We start from the raw sequence: 26,718 nt of genomic DNA on the forward strand, positions 1-26,718 counted from the left end.
ACCATGTTTAATTAATTTTATATACATATATTTTCTATTAATATCGGTCATTTTTGAAAAAAAAAAATTGCCTGTGGCGCATTTCATTTTTTTTTGATTTATTTTAATTCTATGTATTTTTTTTTAATAAAAATTAGTTGTTAAAAAAATACTTCTTTAAATGTCGACAAGAAATCAGCTTCGGCACCTTTTATTTAAAAAAAAACATTGAGATATGTAAAGTTCAAAGGTCTCATTTTTATCAGAAAAAATACAATCCTTCATACTATTGTTATATATTATAGAAAATAATATTAGTAAGTATTCAATAAGAAATAAATATGTACAAAGATTTTAAAAATATTAAAAGACGAGTAATAAAGAAGGACCATATTTTTTCACTCGATACGCATGAAAAACATGGAGTCTATTGTTTTTGTATGGCTACCGACTGTCATTAGTCTGTTGACAGTTGCCATCGCTAATAATTTTGTTCACAAATCTGATAAAATGATAATAAAAACAGCCTCAAAATATAAATAGAGGCAAGTTAAGGATAGTTAAGAATAATATTAATGCTTGCACTAAATAAAATAATATAATATGCATAGATCACTGCAAATTATTATAAATGAAACTTATGTACCAATATCAATAGAAAAAAGGAGCGATAATAATATTAAGAACCGAAACTAAGACAGCCCTGTGTACTTACACATGCTTGTTTCTTCCCTCAGGGCGACCGACCAATTACACGGCATTTGTCTTCTGACTGTAGTTATATATGAATGCAACTATTTTTTGAGCCACCTTAAATATGTAAATCTACAAGTTAAACTGTCCAAATATTTGATTAAATACCCATCTATAATTATGATGGAGCGCTCGCATCATGCGGGCAACACAGCGCATGCATAAACGCTTTGACATTTATATTCGATGGAGACATTACTATTTGGTTAAAATCCAATTGATTCACTTACGCCATGTTTATTGGACTGATGGCTGACGAAATCTATGCTGGCCGATATTTACGCTTTGTGAATTAATAAACGTCGGCAACAAATAAATATAACAGTGGTTAACAAACTTATTGATATCAAAAAGTAGCTTCCATTATGTATTTGAATATTAATTACATTTATATTTTGCTAATATATATCCTTTAGAGTCAGATAATTTAATCTGTGGGATTTTCCATCACTGTATCAATTTAAACAGTGCACATACATTTGCAGACATAATCAGATTTGTCCGGTCGTTATTATTATTCATTCGTAATAACATAACGCTGCGTCAATGCTTCGCGATAAATCGACGAGGAAGTTTTAAAGGACTATTAAAACGAGATTAAATTACCAACTAATTCAAGCGCTCAGCAATTAACAGCATTCGTTATCACGAGAATAATTATCTCGAATCCGGTCAAAAAACACGGCACAGTGTGATTAAATATTTGCTGTTTTATTATTATTATTTTATATTAAACTTTCAGGGTCCCATAAATAGTAGTAGTGATATGGAATATAATATATTCATGTTATATTAATATCAATCAATTTGTAGGTCGCAATAGGAAAATTTGTCTTAATTGATTTGATTGCTGCGCATTCGCCCCGATTATACAATAGTTATGCAATTGTGGTTATGTCTCAATTGCAGCTGTATTCAAAGACATAGACGAAAATAAAATTAAATGTGAGAAAATTAAAACATGCTATTTAATAACACAAGATTAAAGTTGTATTTTAGTGTTTTTTAAAAGATCTCGTTTAAGATAAAATTTAACATTTTACTTTGAAAAACGAGTTTTAATTTGCATTTTTAATATTTTTGCTATTAAGCAATAATTATAACTTTTTATAATAAAATGTAAATTTAAACCATTTTTTTTCTTATTGGTATTAGAATTATTTTACCACAATAATATAAAATTTAAAATTATGCTTCAATTTAAAATTAGTTATTTATTTTCTTGAACAAATTTACATATAAATTATGTTATTAAATTTTTAATAAAAATACGGGTAAAAAATATAATAGTAGCAAAAACATAATTACAGAAGAATAATTTATATTTCACTACAATAACAATTAATAAAATGGGTCGGTGATTTTTTTATAATTTTTATATGAAAAATTTCACTCATTGAATTTTTTTATAAATACATGTAAAATTGTCAAAGAAAAAAAATTGAGTCTAAATTTATATATAATACATGAAATATTTTAAATCAGCTTATAATGTTACGTATTAACTGAGTTATCTTATCTTTGCGGTGAAAATATTGTTCTCAAGAGTTATCATAATTAGTTTTATAAGAGATTATTTTTTATATAAACTGTACATTTACTGTATTTTTTCACCATAATAAAAATTGTGAATTTTTCACAAAAAGAACGATAACTTTTTATCGTGGAAAATATTTGTAAGCTTCTGTAATAAATATTAAAACGTTTCAAAAATATAAAATATGCAAAATTCCAAATTCAAACGAAGCATAAAAAAATTAAAAATATTTAAATTTCCCCAAAACATCGCTAATTTAACAATAAGAACATAAATTAGTTAAGAAAAATTAAAACTATAGATAGCTTTGTTTGAGTTGCATTTTGAATTTAAATGAGTTTTCATGCTATGAAATGTGTTTGGTGCATGAAGTTTAACACCGTAGTTTAAAGTTATTTTTTGTGGAATAGTTTTTTAATCAAAGTAAATCAAATAAATATTTCTTTTTAATTTAAAAATAAAATCTTTTTAGAACGACTAAAATTATTGCATTTATTTAATGAAATAGTAATATTCTAAAAACGTACGAAGCACAAGGCCCGAAAATAATTATTATCTATTTCTGCCTAAAACTTTCTATTAACATTGAGTTTCGATTTATGATTGCAAAGCGCGAAATTATGAGCGCGAAATTGTATTTAATATAATGCTCGACTCGATAAATATTTTATGAGTGATAAATCGTTTATTAAATATATAATAATATGTTGATAGCTCTAAAAAATTATCAGATTATTATCTTGCAGTAAGAATGATAATCATAATATCTCTTGAGACAACATATTCATAAAAAAAAGCATTTTTGGTATTAAAAAATTAACGGAAACTTTTGAGTCACAATTTTTATTTCCGCAATAATTCTATCTAATGCCATAATTAAGCAAGAATTGCAATTAATGGGTTTCAATGTATCGATGCAGAAGCGTCTATGTCTAGGATTTCCTGTAATTTGTTCGATCCTGACCTGGCGACAAGTGAGCAGTCCTGGTCCATAAGCATAATAGCATCGGTCCGATGATCGAATCAAGCACGCCATGCTGCAATTGAGCGGAATTGTTTCAAGCGGCTCCACGCGGTGTTATATCATTCGGTCGTGTTAATTCGATTTGGCCCGATTTTCGGGTCACGCCGCGCCGGACGCGTGAGCCGACAAAATTTCGCACATTATAGGGACTCGGGATTGTATTAAAAATGAAGCCAATTCGATAAAATCATATCCTTTGACACTGACTAAGCTACAAGAAGCAAGACCTGCAATGGATTTTCTATATGTTTCGAAGAAATTGACCAAGAAAATCCAAATATATGCGTATATATGTATTAACAAATAAACAGCATCGTTTTAATACCGTATTATATAAGCGGATTGTGTAGACCCGCTATTTGCCCACTACGTACGTTGGTAGCGATCAAAAGATCGCGCGTCTAGAATAGCGCGTGTGGTTACACGAAACCCTTAAATATATTTTATATATTATAAGTCGCTACAAAAGTGATTCAATATTTATAAAATATTTTCTTAATATAATATTTATTGAAAGTTTACAAAAAATGCATAGCATCAGATGACAAAATTCCTACTCCTTGTAAGTATATTATAAAGTTAATGCAAATACCGTAACATTAAAAATTCAGCTTATCAAAACATAAATTTAAGTTCGCACAAATCTAACTATTACCAAAGTTAGGCAGATAATATAAGACTAAAACTGAGCTAGACGATATATTATTTCACTCTTTATTTGCTTCACTAAGTTTGATTTTTATATTTATATCAATGAAAGTCTTAACCAGTCAAATAATGAAAAGCTTTAAAAACGTTATATAAATGTTTTGACTCAAAATTGAAACAGTAATAAATATTCCATCGAAACTATATATCAAAACCAGCAAATCTTATTGATCTTATGACTGCATTGCAGCTATACAAATTGCAAAAACAATTAAAATACGTATGTTTCTGAAAATGTTGAAGCAATAGAAAGTTTTAAGACGTCTTTAATGATATTAATGAAATCGAAATTTATGTATAATAATAGCAATTTAACCCTACAAGCTTATAAATTTGCTTTTTAGAATAAAAATTCATTGAAAAACTATTATTGATGCATTTTTTTTATAAAAATCAATAGCTTAAAATAAATACAAAAGAACAGAAAATTTTCGCGCTTCGCGTTTTAAAGTTCACAAAATATATTTATATATATATATATATATATATATATATATATATATATATATATATATATATATATATATATATATATATATATATATATATATATATATATATTCGTTCTTATTTTATTTTATAATATTATGCAAATAAAATAAAACTATCCGAAAAATAGTAATAGTGAATAGTTTTGGTATATGACCGATATTAAGGGAGCTAAATTTTTGGTACTTGTCCTTAATTTACAATTTCTTATAGCTAGAAACTATGGCTAATATATATTTTTAATTGCTATTTATGTGATATTTCTTAAATAAATTATATTTTTTTTATTAAATTTAATCAAACTATCAAACAATGTTTTTTACAATATCATATTTTTTAATCAGTGGTAATTTATTACATATTAACTTTCAAACAAATAATTTTCACTTATAACGATTATATTGCACAAAAAATAATTTATTTCAATAGAAATATTTATATATCCTAAATAAAAAAATATATTTTAGCATTGAATAAATATATTTAACACAAGAAAAGATATTAGATACCCTTAGTATATAAAAGCACAATATTGTAGTAAATCAATTTGATAAAAATCTTTCCAAAAAAATTATAAATATTTTTGCTCAATTTAGAAGAACGTTTTACAGAAAATTTTATTATCCACCTATTTTTAAATGCGTCATCTAATTTCCACAGTGAGTGTAAAACACAAATATAAAAATTTCAGTGTTTGACAATTTTTATTTGCGATTTAATTTTTGTAAGTAAGTTTCATCATATTTGTTCATAATAACTCAACATATTTATAAAGTATCTAATGATAAATAAAAATAATAAATAATTCATAGGTATAACAACTGATTCGCAACATTTCCAAAGTATGCTATTTACAATCATATTTTACACTCTCTATGCAATTGTATTAAGTGTATTATTTTGCTTACAAAAATAATAATAATAATAAGTAAATGTATACATTTATTAATATCTTTGATAATTTATTTATTCTTCGAGCTTTATTTCACTTATGATTTTAATGATCTTTGTCCATAATTCATGAATGCGTAAATATGTTTATAAATTAAAACTATAAATATATTATAGTCATTCTATAAATTTCCGGTGCGATAAATTAGAACAGTTAATTATGAGATTGTGGTTTTTGTACCACACTAAAATTTTCATCTGGTAAATTAGCGTTTACTGATTAATTTCATTTTTAGCGAGCTGTTTAAAAATACATAATACTTGAGTGTTTTAATGATATTGCATTTAATTATATACGTAATCAAACTGCCAGTCCAGTAACTATGCTTAAAAATATGATTAGATATGAAAAGCTTAATAAACAACATTAACTTATTTTCTGATATATACAATATTATATGAATTGTATGTTTAGTTAAATTTTATGTATTGTAAAAATTAGCTATATTAAGCTAAATAAAGTAATAAAATAATACTAAAGTAGGATTTTTTCAAAAATAATTGCACTACAACAGTCATTTTAAAACATTTTTTTTTGCAATAGTACTTTCTAATTCAGTAAATAGAATTAGAAAGTACTATTGCGGATTCTACGGATACGTAAAACAACAGGTAATTTATAAACGCGTACCATTTACATCAAAATTAGATACTTTCACAGTAACACACATAATTTTATTAAAATCAATACAAATTAGTAAAATAAATATTTTAAAAGTTATCTACAATATACTTAAAAAACTTTGAATTTATTTTTAAAAATTGATAACTTATTGTACTTAAGGAAAAAAAAGTATAAATAAATGACAAAATTAATTTATTAATACAAAATATGCAAAAATTCTTGCATTGCCCTTTCAAACTACTATCCATTAAGAGTAAAATAAATTTATTAAAAATACTATCACTTCATTAATAAAATGATTGTATAATAGCATTCTAATTCTTTATTAAAATTGTATCTGTTTTTAAATAACAAGTTAATATTTTAGAAAATGCGCTGAAAAAAATTTATAGAAACATTAAATCATATTAAGCAAAAAAGTTTAACTTAATTCATAATATATTAAATTATTAATTAGAATATATTGTCCTTCAAGTAAACTAGTGTTTCAAATTTTCTTTAAAAATAGTTAAATTTTGACTTCGTATTGAGAAATTTATCTAAAATATACTATATAATTCGTAATTAAATTGGTTATACTTAATGTGAAAACGTGATTAACAAATAAAACTCTTATTTAAAACTATAAATATAATTTGGTGAATGTAAAAAAATATAGTTCAATGATATTTGTGCACAAAGTAATAAAATCATCAACTTAACTTTGGATGTGTTATGTTTCATATTTTTTTAACTGAATAAATGGGTATAAAATATATTTTAAAATAAGCTTTTAGCAGTACGCTATTGTATTTTAGTATTACATATGACTTTGTATATAACATATTAAGCTAAATCATATTTAAATTAACAATACGATTTAGTTCATAACAAAACTATTTTTAAGAATTACTTAGATAAATAAATTGTAACAAAAGCTTAAGAGATAATTTTATTCTATTACAAAAATAAAGAACGTTAAATTTTAATTTCACACTACATTTTTTTACGAGTAGATAAATTTATTTATGCATATAATCAAATGTTATTTTCAGCTGTATCATTAGTTTTTTACCATAAATTATGTTTCAGTGTATATTGTTATTATCGCTATATTTCCTTATTTTGAAGCTTAGTTTAGTGTTTAATATTATAATGATAATTTTATTAAATATAAAAAGTCGTTACAAAAATGGCGCTTAGTATTTTTTGTTTGATATTAATATTCTAGTTAACTTAAGAGCACCTGTATTTAAAAAGACATAGCCCAATTATTTTTTTCTTTGTAACTGATTTTTTAATTTAATATATATTTTTTTTTTTGATACCTTATACGTACGACTTTTATTAATCATCACGATAATTATCCGTGAGATTAGGAAAATCTAGGAAAACATAATCTGTGATTATCGGTTGAAAGTTTAATTTTTAAATAATAACTAATTATTAACACACAGACACTAAAGCTTTTATTAAATCAAATAAATATTTGCTTATATCTACATTCAATTTTAATTATCAACATTATCCTAAGAACTATTGATCAGTTCAGAACATTATTTTTTTTAAAGCTTAGAAGAATTTGAAACTCACTTGGATAAGTAAATTTAACAAAAGCTTACTTACTCTTCATATCAAGATCAACTCAATATTTCTGTGAATTTTATTTAATTGCAAAGAATTAAAAGAGATTAAATAATCATTTTACACTATATTTTTTTTACTAGTAGATAAATTTATTTATTTATATAATCAAACATCAATTTCGGCTGTATCATTAGCTTTTTTTCAATAAATTATTTTTCAAGGTATATTTTTAACACATTTTATTATTGATATATTTTGCTGGTTAAAATTTAAATAATAACTAATTATTAACACCCAAAAATGATAAAAAAAATAAAATAGCACTGCTTATATTAAACTAAATAAAAATTTGTTTATATCAACAATATCTTAAAAACTACCAAATAGTCTTAATAAAAAAAATTTTAAGCTCAAAAAATTAGCAACACCACATGGATAAATAAATTTACTATCTTTTTAAATCAAATTCAACTTACTATTACTGCGAATTTTATTTAATAACAAAAATAAAAAGAACGTTAAATAATTATTTAACACTACAATTTTTTTACCAGTTGATAAATTTATTTATTTATATAATCAAACGTCGAATGCAGCTGTATCGTTAGTTTTTTTACATAAATTATTTTTCAATGCATATTTCATTATTTTGAAGCTTAGTTTAGTGTTTAATATTATAATTTAAATTTTATTAAATAATAAAAGTCGCTACTAAAATTGCGCTTAGTATTTTGATCTGATATTATTATTCTAGTTAACTTAAAAACACCTGCTTTTAAAAAGATATAGTCCAATTAATTTTTGCTTTGATTCTGATTTTTTTATTTAAGTTATACATGTGATATTTTTAATGAGCTAAAGTATCTCGTTATTCAAGATTTTTTTATTACCTAATATGTACAACCTAGCTTAATTTTTATTAATCATCACGATATTCATCCGTAAGATTAGGAAAATCTAGGAAAACAAAACTGTGATGATCGATTGAAAGTATAATTTTTAAATAATAACAAATTATTAATTCCTAAACACGATAAAAAAAAAACACTAAGGCTCATATTAAACTAAATTAATATTTCTTTCTATCTATATTAAATATTAATTATCAACATTATCCTAAGAACTATTGATTAGTTCAGAATATATTTTTTAAAAGTGTAGAAGAATTTGAAGCACCACTTGAACAAATAAATTTATAAAATTTTCATATCAAGTTCAACCCAATATTTCAGAAATTTTTATTTAATTACGAAAATAGCGATATCCCTATAAATAGCATTAAATAAACATTTAACACTGCATTTTTTTAACAGTAGATAAATTTATTTAGATATATAATCAAACATCAATTTCAGCTGTAACATTTGCTTTTTTCCATAAATTATTTTTCAACACATATTTTTATTATTACTATAATTCATTATTTTGAAGCTTAGTTTAGTACTTAATACTATAAAAATAAGTTTATTGAAAAAAATGCGCTTAGTATTTTTGTTTGTTTAATATTATTATTCTAGTTAAAAATAAATGCTTTCAATAAGCCATAGTCAAATTATTTTTTGCTTGTAAACTATGTTTTATTTTATACACATATTTTTAATGAGCCGAAATTTATTATTTTTTATCAATTATCATGGAAAATCTAGGAAAACCTAATTTGTGACTATCGATCAGTAAATTATAATTTTTAAATAATAAGTAATTATTAACACATATTATTAACTAAATAAATATTATATGTTAATTATCAACATTATCATAAGAACTATCGATTAGCTTAAGAGTTAAAAAAAATAAGAAGCACCACTTAAATTAGTACTCGTCAGATCATAAGTTCAACTCAATATTTCAGAGAATTTTATTTAATTACAAAAATAGTAATACCCTTACAAAGACATAAAAAATCATTTTACACTACAATTTTCATCAATAGATTAATTTATTTATATATGTATAATCGAATTTGTTTCTATAAATTATTTTCAACACCCAGGTATTTAGTAATATAATTACTTCCCACTTTGTTTTGACCTTTTAAATATACAAACTGATTCTAAGAGATTCTAAGATTTTTGTCATAATTTACGCTTAATTCTTCTGCGTTTTAAAAAAACATCAGGAAAAAATACCTAATTTATCTTAACAATAATATTAATATGACTTTTTCGTCTTAAAAAATATTATTATAATATTAAAACAAAACTTTTACTGTAAATTAATTTAATATGAACTGTAGTTTAAATTTCGTTGTAATTAATAATAAAATGTAGTTTAATAATATGATGAAACTGTGACTTTTTCAGATTTTACTGCAGATCAAAATCGACAATATCTTTAATAAAGACCTTTTAGGAAAAAATAACAACAGAGCTGAATAAAAATTAAATTTTATAGTTAGGTACATAGATAATAATAAATATTTTTTCAATATTCTCTGTGTAACTTTAAAATTGAAATTTTGTGAATGCACAGATTTATTTGATATTCTGCTATAGTTAGGTTTTAGCTAGCCTATGCAACTATTTTGTTATAGTCGTTTTTTTATTATTTTACATATACATTATACGATACACTGAAATAAAACTTATTTTACTTACAAGTATTATTATCGGTGTTAATATTTTTTTAATTTATTTTACGGTTTCAATATATAAAATATTCGGCTAAGCACATTTTTCGTAATTTTTATGAATATAAAAAAAACATTAAGCGTTTATCTGTAATATAAATTATATAATTAATTAATTCCAACAATTACTCAAAGAAGTAACGAATCAGATAATAATTTAATATAAGCCCAAAATATTAATAAAACTTTTACATACAGAAAAACTAATAAAAACCAGCAAACCGTAAAAAAAACACTTATTATATTTGTAGCGATTTTTTAATAAATTACATTTTTTGTAATATATTGTCACAGAAATGTCACAGCGAATTTAAACTTGATGTTTGTTTTACATTGGAAATATTTTTTTTGAAAATGTGATAGTGTTTCTGATTTTTCAAAATTATGAAAAAAAAGTGCACTCTGCTTTTCGAGAATTTTATTAATAATCTTGCGACAAAAAAGTGTAAATTGGAATATATATATATATATTATATATAACAAGTTCAACACCGACAAATGTGTATCACTCGGAATGAAATAAAATAACCGAAAGTGGCGAAAATCAGCAGTCACCCCGCGAAGTCGGAGAAAAGTGTTGTCATCGCTTTACCTTATTCCCGTCGGAAAATATGTTGACAGCCGTGTTTGGCGGGCTAGCCCACCTGCGACCGGGAGGAAAGCTTTAGGCCCGACGCGACTCCTCTGTTCACGAAATAATCTATCGAAAAGACTGATTAAACAGACTCGCGTGTCATTTCGAACGCGTGTCGCGTGTCGCGCGGCGCGTGCTCCGCGTGCGACCGATGCGATGGCACTAATTTCCTTACGTCCTTAGCGCGGCTTTATAAAATAACAAACACCACACGAAGGACCGACTCTCGTGTCGCCCACAGCGCACTCAAACCGCGCAGCGCGCCGCCCCTCGAGCCCTCCTCTTATTCCCTTTTTATTCGCTTTTCCCCGCAGCGCCCGCTACCAATTATGCACAAATACAATACAAATATTTAATAGACAACAATTGTACAATCAAATTTCAACTGTGTTTATACACTAAGGTAAGAACGTGTTAACTCACGCATATTTTAGCACTTTATCCATCTTATTTTGTCACACTTATTATAGAAATAACGAAATAATTTATATGCCTGCAATTTTGCGTTGAAGTATTGAAAATGTCTAAGAAACTTTTTTAGAGGACGCTGCGTCTAAGCCATAGATTTTTTACAAAATTTTTCATCACACACCTTTGGAAAACTAGCCTCCAAAAAAATGCATTTCATTAAATGTAATGTTATGAATTTTAATGAAATCAAAATATTAAAAAAATGACCACTGACTGTCTAAATTTTTTTTCCCCTGGAAAAAGTTCGGATTATTCCTCAAAACAAATCTAAAAAAATAGTATCGAATCCCTTAAAATATGTTATTTCAGTAAAATCATAACAGAACACATTTTTACCGGTAAATACATATGTTTCCAGTAAAAATATAATTGTGTTGGATTTATTGAAATCTTGATTAAAAAAAATAAAAATATTTTAAATATTTTTTTTTTTGTAAAAATAATATAAATTAAATGAGAAATATTTTTATGGTTATTAAATTAACAGGTATATAACAAAGATCTGTAGAGATATGCTCCAAAATATGGAGTTAAATATTTATATAACATTAACATAGCAAATAAGTAAACTTATATGATAACTAAAATTCATTACTAACCACAAAAATTTCATTTCAAAAGTCATTTCCAATTTTATTGAAATATAAATTGCTTATGCAACAATCAAAACTATCTCTTGCAATTATCAACATTTCAACAATAATTACAATACAATTTATAACGATAGCAAAGATATACAAAGAAGTTGGCTAGGCTTTTACTGCCAAAAAATGATTTTATACTAAAATTATTGATGCTGGTCTACTGTTGTTGCTTCTTAGAAAATAATTTTATTCTATATCTATGCAGTTTCTATGTTTAGACAAACTTTTTTATACGAGATACGACATATCTCGCACTAAAACGAGAAATCACCAATAGATTCGCGGTCGATTGGTCGATCATCCCTGTTATATAGCTTCCACGTATTTCAATATCGCGCAGAAACACACAAAATATTAACTATCTATTATGCAATTAGTTAAAAAAGCCGCTGTATTTTTTTTAAATTATAATTACAACACAACACGTGTTTTATGATGACAATAATTTTAGTCTTTATAAAAGTTCTTTAAAAAATGTAAGTTTTCTTTGGAATACATATTTTAATATCAGTGCAAGTTGTGAATTTCAAATGTAAATATATAAAAAATAAACTACGTTAAATATGTTTAATATATTGATGTTTGAATTACACATGTGGTTAACGACACATTTTCTATTATTTCTATTATTTCGTTATATTTTCTTTTACTTAGTATCAACATATTTCTTTCTCGATTCGTTAAATGTTTTAAATAACAATGAAGACTGGTTATTTAACAGGCAAATGGAGTATTTGAGTGTGAAAGTTTTTTTATTAATTATATTTAAAAGTATTTGTTATGTTTTCGTCGTTTTATCGACTAAATAAGAAGTTTGTACCACGACTAAGTCACTGAAAATGTTTCGGTGACAATTATAGGTAAATAAGGAAAAACTTTGGGCAAATCTATTTTAGATATTGTGTCTAAAAAATTGTAAAATATATGGAAAATACGTTTAGGAACAAAATTCATGTTTACTTTAAATGTTTCAGAGAAAAATCTGATTAGTGAATACTTTCAAAATATTGACATTGGTTATATCAGAAAGAACTTTTTTTAATAATGTATGATAAACAAAGCCATAATTAGCAATAGCTTAATAACAATTCTTACTTGACTCATATTAAAATAAAAATTCTTCATATCTAATAAAAAATATACGTGTAAAATTATCAATTTTATCTATTAATTTGATACACGTGTTTGTCTCACCCATATTTTAACGCATCAAAAAACCAACCCTAGGTCCTGATATGTAATTAATTAATCAAACATAAGCATAACTAATATTTAAAGCAAACATGCGTTTATAATTTTCCATAATATATTATATACCTTTTACTGAAAAATGTCTAGCGTATCAAGAAACAAATATTTATTCACCTTTCCGCCGAAAACACCTGTCATTAATCAAACGTTAACGTGTAAATAATTTAAAAACTAAATTTTGATCCAAAACTTTGTTTGTGCGATTATAAAAGGTTCACGAGAAACAAAAGATTAAGAGCCGCCGCGAGTTTCTGCACTATTCGAGATAGAAATGTACCAAAGCATGTATTACAACATGCAATTTTGAGCTTTATATAACTGTACATAAAACACAAAATTGCATATATAAGTAATAAATCGTTTCGCTGTGGCTATAAAGGTGTAATTTTTGAAAACTAAAACGTAACAACTCACAAAATATATTATTCAAAAAGCACTCTTATAATATATATAAATAAGGTCGTTAATTACATAAAATTCTTTGAGGTTGTTTCGTTTTTGTAGCAATTTTGCGCACGTGGCATAGTTATTAAAAAATACGATTTTGATCCTTATTGTAATACTTGTTAAGGTTTATTTTTATTTGTCTGGCAAATTTTTGTTTCTCACCCTGATCTAATAGAGCGGATGCAATCGCGAGATTGTTTTCAGTAAAGGCGAACGCGTCGAATGTTGCTCTCTCTTTTTATTGTTCCTGATTTTCCGACCTGCGACAGAGATGGATATAGACGGCGTACGATCGTATAACGACCGCAAAGCTCGGTCGAGATCTTTTGCAAATCTTATTTGTGAAAAGCGGTAAAAAGTGTGAAGCGCGTTTGACTTTGAAAAACACGTAGCATCACTCCCGTTTCCCACTTGTATGAAAATTAACTTTCGACCTTTTATAATTGAGGTTATGTCTATATATAAATATATCTACAATAACCTAATTGATTATATTTATAAATTATTTTATTCATCCATTTATATAGTTAGCAAGTTGCATATATAAGCGTTTAATGGAATAGTAATTTTAAATTGTTAAAATAAAGAATGAAAAAGTCGAGACATGGCCGCGATTTTCGCGTAGAGCCATCGGCGCTCTCGGATCGTAAGCGAATCGGCTTCGTCTTGAAGCGGAACGGTCCGAGAGGAGGAGGGGCGAAGGCGGAGCTCTCGGATCATTCATCTTCCGGGAGCTTCCGCAGCAGACCGACGTCGGCGCTGCAGTCTACGATTTTGACATCTTACGGCAATGTTTTTCGATTTCAAAATGGAAAATTTTAAACGCTATTTTTTATAATTTTAGAAAAAAATGATTTTTTTTATTTACAATCAAATAAAAAAACAAAATTAATGAAAAATTGTTTTATATAATTCTTCACATATTCGTAATCACTGCGATAGGCTTTAATGGACCAGCGACACGGTTTTCGTATGCGTCGTTCCTCAGTCATTAACATATTGACAAACATTTTTAACTATAAAATTCAGTTCGATATTATCTGAACCAACTTTCAAAAAATCTGTCATGAATTTATGAAGTAAGGCAACCCTTTTTTCTGGGTGCCATCAGAGTGTGAGCTATAGTAACCATCGCTCCTAAGAGTATTTCACTCATTTTTTAGTACCTTTTTCAGCGTCAAACATACATGCAGTAATTGAGAACTCACAATTCGCACAGATTCATTGTTTTCACAAAAATATTTTTCTAAACTCTTTGCCTCACGGATTTTTTTATAGTTCAACCGCAGGGCTGGATTAGCCCTTAAGCACACTAAGCACAAAGTAACGGCACCAAAGAAAAGGGGCACCAGAAATCATTTACAATGAATTTTCAGGTTGACCAGGACGCACAAGTTGGCCAATCAGTGGTAGTTTAATAATATTTTTATTTCATTAAAATGCATAGTATTTCAATAAATGAATAGCATTTTTCTGGCGAAATTCAATTGAGTCTCTGTTTAGAATTCACGCTAAAAGCAATAAAATCGTGCCGTCGCAGTGGAAATGCTCAATTATCTAGCATTCATATTAAAACTTTTTATAACAATATTACGACTTACAATAAGTGAGAATCAAATGAAGTACGTCTAAACTGAATTTTGATCATACGAAGAGCGCATAGTATTTCATTAAATGACATGCATTTTTCTGACCTAATTCGAGGTTTGAAATCCACGTCAAAAGCAATAAAATCGTGCCGTCGCCATCCGGCGTTCATACTATGACTCTTATAATAATATTACAAATTAAATAAGAAACATATAAACCGAATTTTGCCCTATAGGAAAGAGCAAAAAAATATTATCACTTCTCAGAAGTCAAAAATTCACGTCAAAAGCAATAAAATCGTGTCGGCGCCGTCGCAGTGGAAACACTTAAAATTTTAATCTAAAACCCTAAACATATTACAAAAAACACTTATGTCAAAACATAGAATAAAGTTTACTTACGAAAGTTAAATCAGTTTTGACGAACAAATTGGAAACAATCGATCATACAACTTTGAATTTCAATGCGTAATGAACTTTACAAAATATTAGCATAAACATGACGCACATTTGCACATATGTTTACAAATAAGGGATAAAAAATATCAAAAGATTATTTCGACTGTTTGTTACTCTGACTGAATATGTAGAAATGATAAAATATATTGCTCTTAACAATATTGAGTCACCGAGTGAGCGTGCATTTATAAAGAAGGATGTGGATTAAGAAGAACCGTACTATGCGATTGAGATGTTAATATAAAATAATATAAATATTTAAAATCAGCAACTCGAGTTACATTTTTAATATACCGAAATCTTAATCATTGACTAATACCTATTATAAATTAATCGTCTAGTTTATATTGGTATTAAAAGCGGTGTTTGGTAGTATCTAGAGACCGGGTGCAAACGTCGTTAAGCTATTTGAAGTCTATCAGGCCCCGAAGAAAGGTTCCGGCGGAGCGCCAATCAGCGCCAAACTAATTTAATCAACCAACACTTGGGGGAGAGAAAAGGTTCAATCGTCTTACGTCTTACCCAATAACGCGCTACAAATCGACCGAGAGCACAAAGAAACGCGCTAAACTACATATTATACACACGTAATCGCATCTGCTCGCGTAATACAAGCAGGGACGTGCCAAATAATAATAATAATTGAGTATATTTCAGATTCGCAATACCAATAGTATTTATAAATAGCAATAGATTTTTATTATATTGCCATCAAATATTAGTGAAAATCGTTATATTTGTACGATTTTGTTGGATGACAACACTATGAAAGGTAAGAGGGGAAAACACTAAATTAAATTTATTTTTTAAATTAAGACCATCGTGATCTACAGGTTACCCCAATGCGTCACGATGGTAAAAAAACAATACATAGTACAAAAAATATAATAAAATAAAATTTATTTAGTGTTTCCCCCTGTAACCCATATTTATTTTAATAATTTATTTAGCTAATATTACTAATTGCTTATATACTAAACAAATATGATCTAAACATACATATTATATTATAAAAATAATATTTCTTAATGCATGAAGGTGTTTCATTATTCCATTGAGAAAAACGACAAGTTAAACGACCATTTAGTTCACTATTAAAAATTATAAATGTTTTGCAGACAACTATGAATCAAAACAGGTGTCACGACAAAATGTTAACCGACATAATTTTAATGACTAAACGTTAACGCAACATAACGCTCCCCGACAAAATGTTAACACGACATAATGTTAACATATAAATTAATACGTATTCTATAATATTATAAAATAGTATATTTACAAGAAAATTTTTAAAACAAATTAAGAAATTTATATAATTTAATTTTATATTTAATAAGTGCTGTATTTCCTAAAAAGTTAATAATGAAAATAATTAAAAGTTAAAAATTCAAAATCTTTTTAATTACAATATGTTTTATTAATTGAAAAAAAAAACAATAATAAATAAAATACAAGGATTGAAACTTATTTGAAGTCGAAAGATTTGCAATTTTGACTTAAAATATAAATTTCTAAATTTGTTCCAAAAAATTATTTACATATATAGAGTAACAGGTAATCATAAAAACCGTATTTACATATATGTATAGAGTAACAGGTAATCGTAAAATAATTCAACAGCCATTGAAAATTCATTGAAAAGTGATGCAAATTTAATTTTTTAAAATAGCAGAAGAGAACTAAACTATTTATAAGCCACATAATATTTTACCTTTCTTGTAAATTTGATAATTGTGAAGTAATCTAATTTATAACCTGAATCGTCGAAATATAAATTAGGCACATTTTACTGATTATATACACTACTTAAGATTTGGAAAAAAAATAAATACTATTTTAAAGTTGATTAAAAAGTAATTAAACTATAAATACAAGCGGCAGCCCTAATATCCGACGCCGTTAACATCGTTATCAGAGCAACGTGTATAATTGAGGCAGCCAAGCAAATTCGGTTACCAACTCTCGACTCGTCTGCGCGGACAGAGCTCTGGACTTGCAGCATCAGACCTGACGATCATCAAACTAAATTACAAACATTCGCATCGAAACCCACCTAAAGGTCCACTTCCACTGTCAATAATTGACAAAGCGCAGCAAAGTGCAAAATATAAATTTTGATTGATAGAAAAGAGAGATAATTTTGACCATAAACTTCGGATACTTGATCTAGTTTTGATATATATTTTTTTCATAAATGCCAAAAATCATTCAATACTTCCTGACGTCGGCCATGTTGATCACGTCACGGCCGAAATCCCGAATATTCCATCACAGGAAGGAAGGAGAGACGAGGAAAAAGTCCGAAAACTTATCGCCGAAGGCTAAAGAGAATTATTTGATTATGAGAGCAGAAGGCAGCGGTCGGTTGGTTGCTTCGTTTCGTTTCGTTTCTCGTTACACTCTCACACATACATATGTACATATATACACATTCGAGAAAATTTCTGCCTAGAATCTTGGACGCCCGCTTCCGGACCCGTCGTTCGGATAATTGCATCAGGGAGAACCCTGAACCTACGTCGTATAATTCAACGCTTAATTTGGCCTTAAACGATAATCGAGTTTGATAATCGCATGAATTCCAGCAATTTCCAATGAATTTGTATCTTTAAATTGCATGTTTGGAAATCGCATATATAATTTGCAATTCAGTATTTATACTTTCTTTTACTTAAATAAATTATAACTATACATTATCTAACCATAATTATTTGAGATATAAATAGGACAAGTCCTGATGAAATTGGTGGAAGCAATGCAGGGACATCATTTGAAGGGGAAGCATGTAAGGACACTTCCCCCCCCCCTGAATTTGTCCAGAAAAATGCATCTCATTTAATAAAATACCATAAATTTTAATAAAACCGAAATATTAAAAACATGATCATTAACCGACTAATTTTTACCCCTCTCCCCTCCGGTAAAAAGCTGAAAACATGTTCCTGATTCATCCTGATATTGTATCCCTTCAGTGAAATCATATCGGAATACATTTTCTCTATTAGATATATATATATTTTTATTTTAATGAAACGAATGATTAAAAACGCAATTATTGATTTGCCAATTTCCCCCACCCCCTCCCCCTTGTAAAAAGCTTAAATTCTGATTCTAAACCATAAATTCTCAGGTTATCCTGCAAAACAATATATTGTGAAATATCAGTGAAATCATATCTGAATACATTTTCACCGGTAGATATATATTTTTACTAATAAAAGTGAGTGTCATTTAATTAAATACTATGAATCTTAATGAAATAGAAATATTAAAAATGTTGAAATATCGTCTCTAATTCTAAACCAGGAATTATCGGTTTATCAAAAAAATTGAATAAACATGTCTCGAATATATCCTGACAATATGTCATTTCAGTGAAATCATTTTGGAATACATTTTCACTACATACATTTTTTACCAGTAAAAATCTGGCAGGTGCTTGTAAATATATATGATTTTATTTTACCCATACGTAGTATTATATAAATTTACATGCTTATCGCGATGTATAAATGTTACAGTGAATGTGTATTTTTCAGTGAAGTTATATTTTCACTAGTGAAGACCTAATACACTTTCACCAGTAGATATATATTTCTACCAACTAAAAAATAATTTTACTGATACTGATATGAAACTCAATTTGACAGTAGCGAAACGTAGATTTGCTGTTCAAACCCAAACATAACCCACACGAATCAATAAAATCTAACTTGACCTAATAAAAATTCTAAAACTAGTTACAGTTTTATAACTTCCATAAAGTCCAAAATACAAATTAAGCCAATTCAACTCTCAGGGGAAAATAAGCTAAAGAAAAAGTATAGACAAACGTCGCATTATGCATATGCCTCTATATTTTGTCTGCACTATGTATTAAAAATATAATAGCTATCCTCACCGATATTGGTCAATAGGAAAGCGCCAAAACAATTATCATTTCTCAGAAGTCAAAAATTCACGTCAAAAGCAATGAAATCGTGTCGGCGCCGTCGCAGTGGGAACGTCTGGTAACGCGCATTCCCACTGCTACTGTGACGCATGATTTTATTGCTTTTGACGTGAATACTAAACAGGGAAAAAGCTACAATTTGAATAGATTAGTGCCGTTAAATATTTAAAAAAATATTATTGCGCTTAAAAGAATCTCTGAGGAATAAAATCATGAACGAATAAATATGTTTTTTTCATTCCTAATATTTTGTGTGAGTTGAAAATGATTGCAATGGTTACAAACCAGTTATTTTTAATTTAATAATATGTATGTTCAAATACCTCTATATATAAACGATTTATAAAAAATATCTATTTATAATATAATATAATTTGCACTCACCAAATTTTTCGGCGTCCATTTTCTGCATACAACTTTCACAGACACATTTATTTTCATTATTACACTTTTAAACCACACTTATTTATATTTATTTTTATTATTTACACTTTTTTTTATATTTATTTCACTATATTTTGATACGTATAAAAACATTATTACACTTATAAATCACACTATATCCTTATTTATTTTTATTATTTACACTTTTTTTTATATATTTCACTATATTTTTATACGTATAAAAACATTATTACATTATATCCTTATTTATATTTATTTTTATTATTTACACTTTTTTATTTATATTTCACTAAATTTTGATTTCGTCAATTTGAACAGAAATTTCACAACCTCTGCACATGTATGCTGTATCTTTCCTTATTCCATGTGCAGAACAAACACATTTTCTTCTAACACATTTCACCATTGGCTGATGATTTTTCAGCTTATCCGAAAGCCTTTCTGGTTGATCGACAACACGGTAAGATGTGGAGAAACCGGTGAAATGTCTTCAGAATCGATACATTTCACTGAATTTTGCATCCATCCTTAGCCTTACTCAAAAGAAAATCCTTAAATTTAATTTGACTGTTACGATTCAAATTTAGCTAGCAACGTAACGAATTAAACAATGAACACTGAAATAAATAAACAACAACCTTTTTTTTATTCTTTTGTTTTTCAAAATATTACGTAACTAGGTATCGATCAATCAACACCTTTCATATATTTATAACTGTCTATTATACATTGAGGCTAAGGCCGGTTTCACACGTGCCGGATGGATTTGCCCGGCATCGTGTAGTGGGGGTGGTGTTGTATGGGCAGCGTCGGGCCGGATGGATTCGTCCGGCACGTCTGAAATGGTCAGTACTAGCTCATACACCACCCCCACTACACGGCGTCGGCCCGGTGCCGGGCGAATCAATCCGGTACGTGTGAAATCGGCCTTATATATTGTAAGACCGGTCGTTCTGGTTTTGTTCCCTGTCTTATCATCTGTCTGTTATGAAAAGTGGATATCATTCTGAATTATCTTTTATTATTTGTTTTCCAAATTTGGATAAGCGTTTTACCTGTTCTGTCATGTTTCATCTGTAGGGGCCTTAATTTTATATTTTTCAGATTCTGGAACACCCCTATTTTTTCGGATTGTTCCACAAAGTCCTGTGTTCCGTAAAAATAAATCTTTTGCGATTAAAACGCTATTATAAAAATTGTCACCATAAACACGGTAACACTTGCCATATATGGGTTTAATACATATTGAAGATGCTGTATCTGCGCAACTATAAGCACGTCATTACTTATTTGTTCTTTGGCTAGTTGATGATACAAAATTTACTCTTGCAAATCTTGATTTACAACACATATTAATTGTTTACAGTTCTAGGAGCTCATTTAATAATTCGACACTTTTTTTTAAAGAAGTGTTAAGTTTATTTCGCCTAATAGAATTTTGTTTCTTAATAATATTTCTCATAAGCTATTGAACTACAAAAAAATGACTGCTAAACGAATTTTTAGATTCGCTTCTATTTGTATTAAATGCTTATATTTTTAAACAAATAGCGCAGTGTTTCGATAATGACGCGATTTATTTTATTGCTCAGCGAATAATTTTAGAATATATTATCAATAAATATAATTGATAATACAGGAAAAACGGAACTGAACTAAATTACATTAATTTATCATCCTAAAAATATTATGTTTTAAATAGGTATTTTTGCTCTTCTTACTCTCGACGTTTGAGCTAATGCGACAAGCAATGGTGAAAACAAATTAATATCTACCACCTTTCTTTAAAAAAAGTGCGTTTATGTAACAGTGGTAGTTTATCAAAACCAAATTTATTGATTTACCCAGAATAATCGTACTTATTACATGTTTCATAATTTAAGAATAACATCAATAAGAAAGAATAATATTTATTTTTTCATTAAAGTTATTTTATGTATTATGTTTATTTGTTACCCTAGTTATTTTATTTGTTGTGTTGTAGTTGAATTGTGCATTGTCATGTTTAAAAATGTACTATCTAATGAGAAAAATCTTCAGCGACAAGCATACGCTCCAAAAAGCAACTCAAGACACACTGCATGAACAGCAAAAAAGGTTCCTGATGTAGATCAAGTGCAAAAAGTGAGAGTAAGCTATTAAATTTGTACATTGCCGCGTTACATATGTATGATTTCAAGTATTTAAAAAATAAAAAACGCATAAAATTGAAACTATATAAAACGTAACACATATTCAACTTCCGAATGAACGTGTTTATATTTTTATATTTTATTTGCAATCATTTCAATGCTTCATGCTTTGTTCGCTTTTTGGTGTTTCATCATTACTTATAAATATGATAAATATCTTTACCGATTATTCATACTAGGATGGTGATAGCTTGATTTCATATTTTATAAGTATTGATCGAATTATATTTAAACCAAATTTTGATCAATAGGAGAGTGCGAAAACAATTATCACTTCTCAGAAGTCAAAAATTCACGTCAAAAGCAATAAAATCGTGTCGGCGCGGTCGCACGATTTTATTGCTTTTGACGTGGATTTTTGACTTCTGAGAAGTGATAATTGTTTTTTGCGCTCTTCTATTGGGCAACATTCGGTTTATATGTTCCTAATTTAATTTTTAATAATATTATACAAGTCGTAATATGAACGCTAGATTACCGAGCGTAGCTACTACCACGATGACGGCACGATTTTATTGCTTTTGACGTGAAATTTTTAATTTTGAGAAGTGATAATTGATTTTTCGCTTTTCTATTTATCAAAATTAAATTTTTATGTACTTGTTAGAAATCGTGATATGCTATCGTCGCCGTAGTGTAAATGATGGAGCGTTCACACTACGCCGGCACTGCACGATTTTATTGCTTTTGATCTGTTTGATTCGTAGTATTAAAAAATAATGATTAAATTAGGGATAAGTATACTTTCCAATGATGTAGCTATTATTATTATATTTTATCTTATTTATTTAGCTAATATAGCTAAATGTTTATACCCTTAAAAATACATATAAAACATAACATAAACAGGATATAAAAAATAAAATTTATTTCTTTATTACATTGAGGAAACCCGCTTATTCTTTAATTGTCTCTATTTCTAGTATTTAATTTATGTACATATTTATTTTTTAATAAAATACATATTAAACACTCTACTAACATACTATTTTTTAGCTTATATATAAATACTGAAACATCTTTAATATTTCATGAACATGTAACTCCAATCTATCAATCATACTTCTACAACTAGTAAAAATATTTTTATTTAAAACTACTCTCATTGCCCTATTTTATATTTTTCAACATCGTATTATCTATTTTATAAGTATTTAGTTCTATATAATATTATTAATTATTTAGTTCTAAAAATAAAATAACGGAACGCTACTTCTCTTTAGGTTAATAAATGAGATTTCAGTGTATGTGTACCCGGAGACGATTACCCTAGTTATTTTATTTGTTGTGTTGTAGTTAAGTTGTGCAGTGTTCTGATTAAAAATAATCTGTCGGTGACAATATAATTAAGCTCAAATAAATTTAAACATCTAACAGCGATTCATACATAACAAGAGACACAGCACATGCGCGTCCAAAGTACCGCGAATGGTGCCCGTAGGCCTAGCAGCCGTCAAGAAATATGCCAGAATTTCTACGATCGCCTTCAACGTACGGGGTGGAAATACAGCGAACCAAAACCGGAATAGACACCCTTGATATTTTATTTCCATATTTTAGAATTATAATTTTAAATCAAGAAATGATATCATAAATAACAGGATTAATATTAAAATATTTTTAAATGATACATTACATATATTTTAAATATTATATATGCATATTTATTTTATATAAAATAAATTAGATTTTGCATAAATAATTATGGAGAAGTATACAATGGAATGTTTTCTTTACGTGGAAATATTCTAATCAAAAAAATACTTATTGTCACATGTAATAAATGGATTGTAAATAAACACAAAAATATATATATATGTTTATACATATATGTAGACAAAACTTTTGATTTTCCATTCGTACGCGTATATCGCATATCCGCTCGTTTTTATTCACCCTTGTATATATTTCGTGAAATTATTGGAGCGTTTCAAACAAACGTCTCATTTTATTGTGTCTTCGAATCGAGGATGATGGGTATATTGCATTGGCGAAGAAGTCAAGAGTAACTGATTCGATTCTGCATTATCAATTGAACATCAAAGGTTGTTCCTCGCTAATGCAGCGAATATCTAATAGATATCTTGCACAAAAGGATCCGACAGAGATATCCAAACATTGTATTAAATTAATAATAAAGTAGAAATATTTAATTTTAAATATTATGTAATAATCTTGAATAACTATGTATCCTAGATAATTATTTTACACGATATTAAAATTAATTTTAAATATATTTATATTTGTATGTTCACTTTGATCGTCGCCGATTGTTGAAAGTGTCATAAAATTTGAGGGAATCTCGTATCGGCGTTTCCCTCGTCTTCTTCCATAAATAAGTGATGAAGCGCTCAGGATATCACAGCTCCATATATAAATGTCATTTGGAACGAAACACATCAAAGATTCCAGACATAGTGGAATTGCATTATATCAATGTTGTATTTATTTTCTCCTTTACACACATTTCTGCATCCGTATAAGTCAGGGGTGGTTAAACTTTCTACTGAAATCATGACGGTGGACTACCAGTGGTAAAAAAATTTACTTATATTAGTCCCACCTCTCCTATTATTATATTATTTAATATTAAAGTGTCTGATGTACGCTATATATGTTTTTTTAATAAAATAAAGTGCTTTTGCTTACATGCTCTCCATATTAGGATCAATGTGATGATTTAGAAGTAAAAACAGATTGTTATTGTATTACCCTTCTTATAGAAATGCGTTTACATGACGGTAGTAATTCTATCAGCTGGAGATCCAGCAACGCTGTCATGGGGCACTCGTTATATAGATAATGACTTATTGCATATACGCGTTAAAAGCGCGATAAACATAAATGCTATTAATTTGTACGACTCGCCAACAAGTGCAACTATTATGCCGACAAGATTACCAATTCGGAGCGTATAGTAATGCAAGAGAGAGCTAGACTAAGAAAGTAGCCGCTTCCCTCTTCACGTCTCCCTGAAATCCAGAGATTTACCCGTTCTTCCGAGACGACTCATGATAACAAAACGTATTTATAGTGATTACACAAACAGCACGTGACTCAAATATCGTTACACGATAATAATAATTTATAACTAAATAACTTTGCCTTATATAAAATAAATAGTTATCCTATTTATTTTTAGCTTCATGCGAGATATTCATACCACTTTCAACTAGTTTAATCAGCAGGAAGAATTTAATTATTTATTTAAACCAATTGAGCTCACCTTTACTGTAATCAATCTTCATTTTTATAAAAGTTTTACGTCATTAATCGTTTAAATCTAATTCCATCCAGTTTTTGAAAGAAATAATAGTGAATATCTTTCCTGATTTTGTTTTTAATTGAAGATTGACGAACCGTATTTTGCTTTCGCGTTTTTTCTAATGTATAAACATCATTTGAAGAAAGTTTAGCCAGTTAAATTATAGTATCCAGAACTGCAACGATCTTCTCTGCAAAAATATGCAATATCTGTCAACAGCAAAAGAATTCCGCCCGAGGCTTAAAACTGTTTCCAGGTAGAAGAACATCACAAAGTTGGAAAAGATTAAATCATGAAATTTTTCTAGCACCAGCCAGATAAATTATATTTTCGCTAGTAAAACATATGCTATACAAAATGATTTAAACAAACACAAAATGATTTCACTAAATTAATATATAATATATTTATGAGATACTGTTTTTTAGATTTTCTTAGGAGGATAACTTGAGAATTTTGATTAAGAATAAAGGACATCAATTCAGCTATTTCTAGGGAGGGGGGAGGGCAAAAGTGGGCCAGATGTCGTTTTTTTAATATTTCATTCAAATTCATACTATTTCATTAAGTGACATGCATTTTTCTGGTCAAATTCAAAGGAGGGCAAATGCCAAGTCTGCCCCCCCCCCTGCCCCCAAAATACGTACCTGAATTCAGCTATACTTACCTAAAAACCAGTAATAGATGTCCTAATATAAATTATACTAGTATCACATATTCCTGTTACAATACATTTTATTTATTAAGAATTTAAAATAAATATTTTTATCAATGATAACTGTTTAATATTACATATTTTTGTATGGAAAACTAATAACCAACATTACTTTCATTATTTTATCAACAAATTGGAAATCAAAAGTGTGTAGTGAATATTTTAAGCATCTGGTATTATTATTTATTAATCGAAAATGGTTTGACACTAAAATATCTTTTTAACAAAGTGTCGAACCATTTAACTTGGATTATAATATTTTTATTTAAGTAATTTTTTTCATTAAAAGTTATATCTTCAAATAAATTTTATTGTTTATTATTTAATTTGTTAAATTTAAATTGTACAGTATTACAAAAGTTTTAAACTTTATTTTATACGATAAATGATCCCGGTTTCAAATACACTTATTTTTCACTGCAAGGCATGC

At 27.5% G+C, this 26,718-nt stretch overlaps 1 protein-coding gene across 4 annotated transcripts in view; it reads right to left on the reverse strand.

The window, feature by feature from the left end:
- Positions 1 to 11,059, reverse strand: part of LOC148226835 (dorsal root ganglia homeobox protein-like) — a 129,399-nt gene extending 118,340 nt beyond the window's left edge. For all 4 annotated transcript variants that reach the window (XM_088202277.1, XM_088202273.1, XM_088202278.1 and 1 more), the window contains exon 1: positions 10,854 to 11,059. The gene's annotated coding sequence lies outside the window, so the exon portion shown is untranslated. The remainder of the gene's footprint in view (positions 1 to 10,853) is intronic.
- Positions 11,060 to 26,718: the final 15,659 nt, after the last annotated feature.

The sequence above is a fragment of the Plectrocnemia conspersa genome, unplaced genomic scaffold (genome assembly GCF_051122295.1).
Source record: "Plectrocnemia conspersa isolate PC_06_02 unplaced genomic scaffold, ASM5112229v1 ptg000013l, whole genome shotgun sequence".
Taxonomy (NCBI): Eukaryota; Metazoa; Arthropoda; class Insecta; order Trichoptera; family Polycentropodidae; genus Plectrocnemia; species Plectrocnemia conspersa.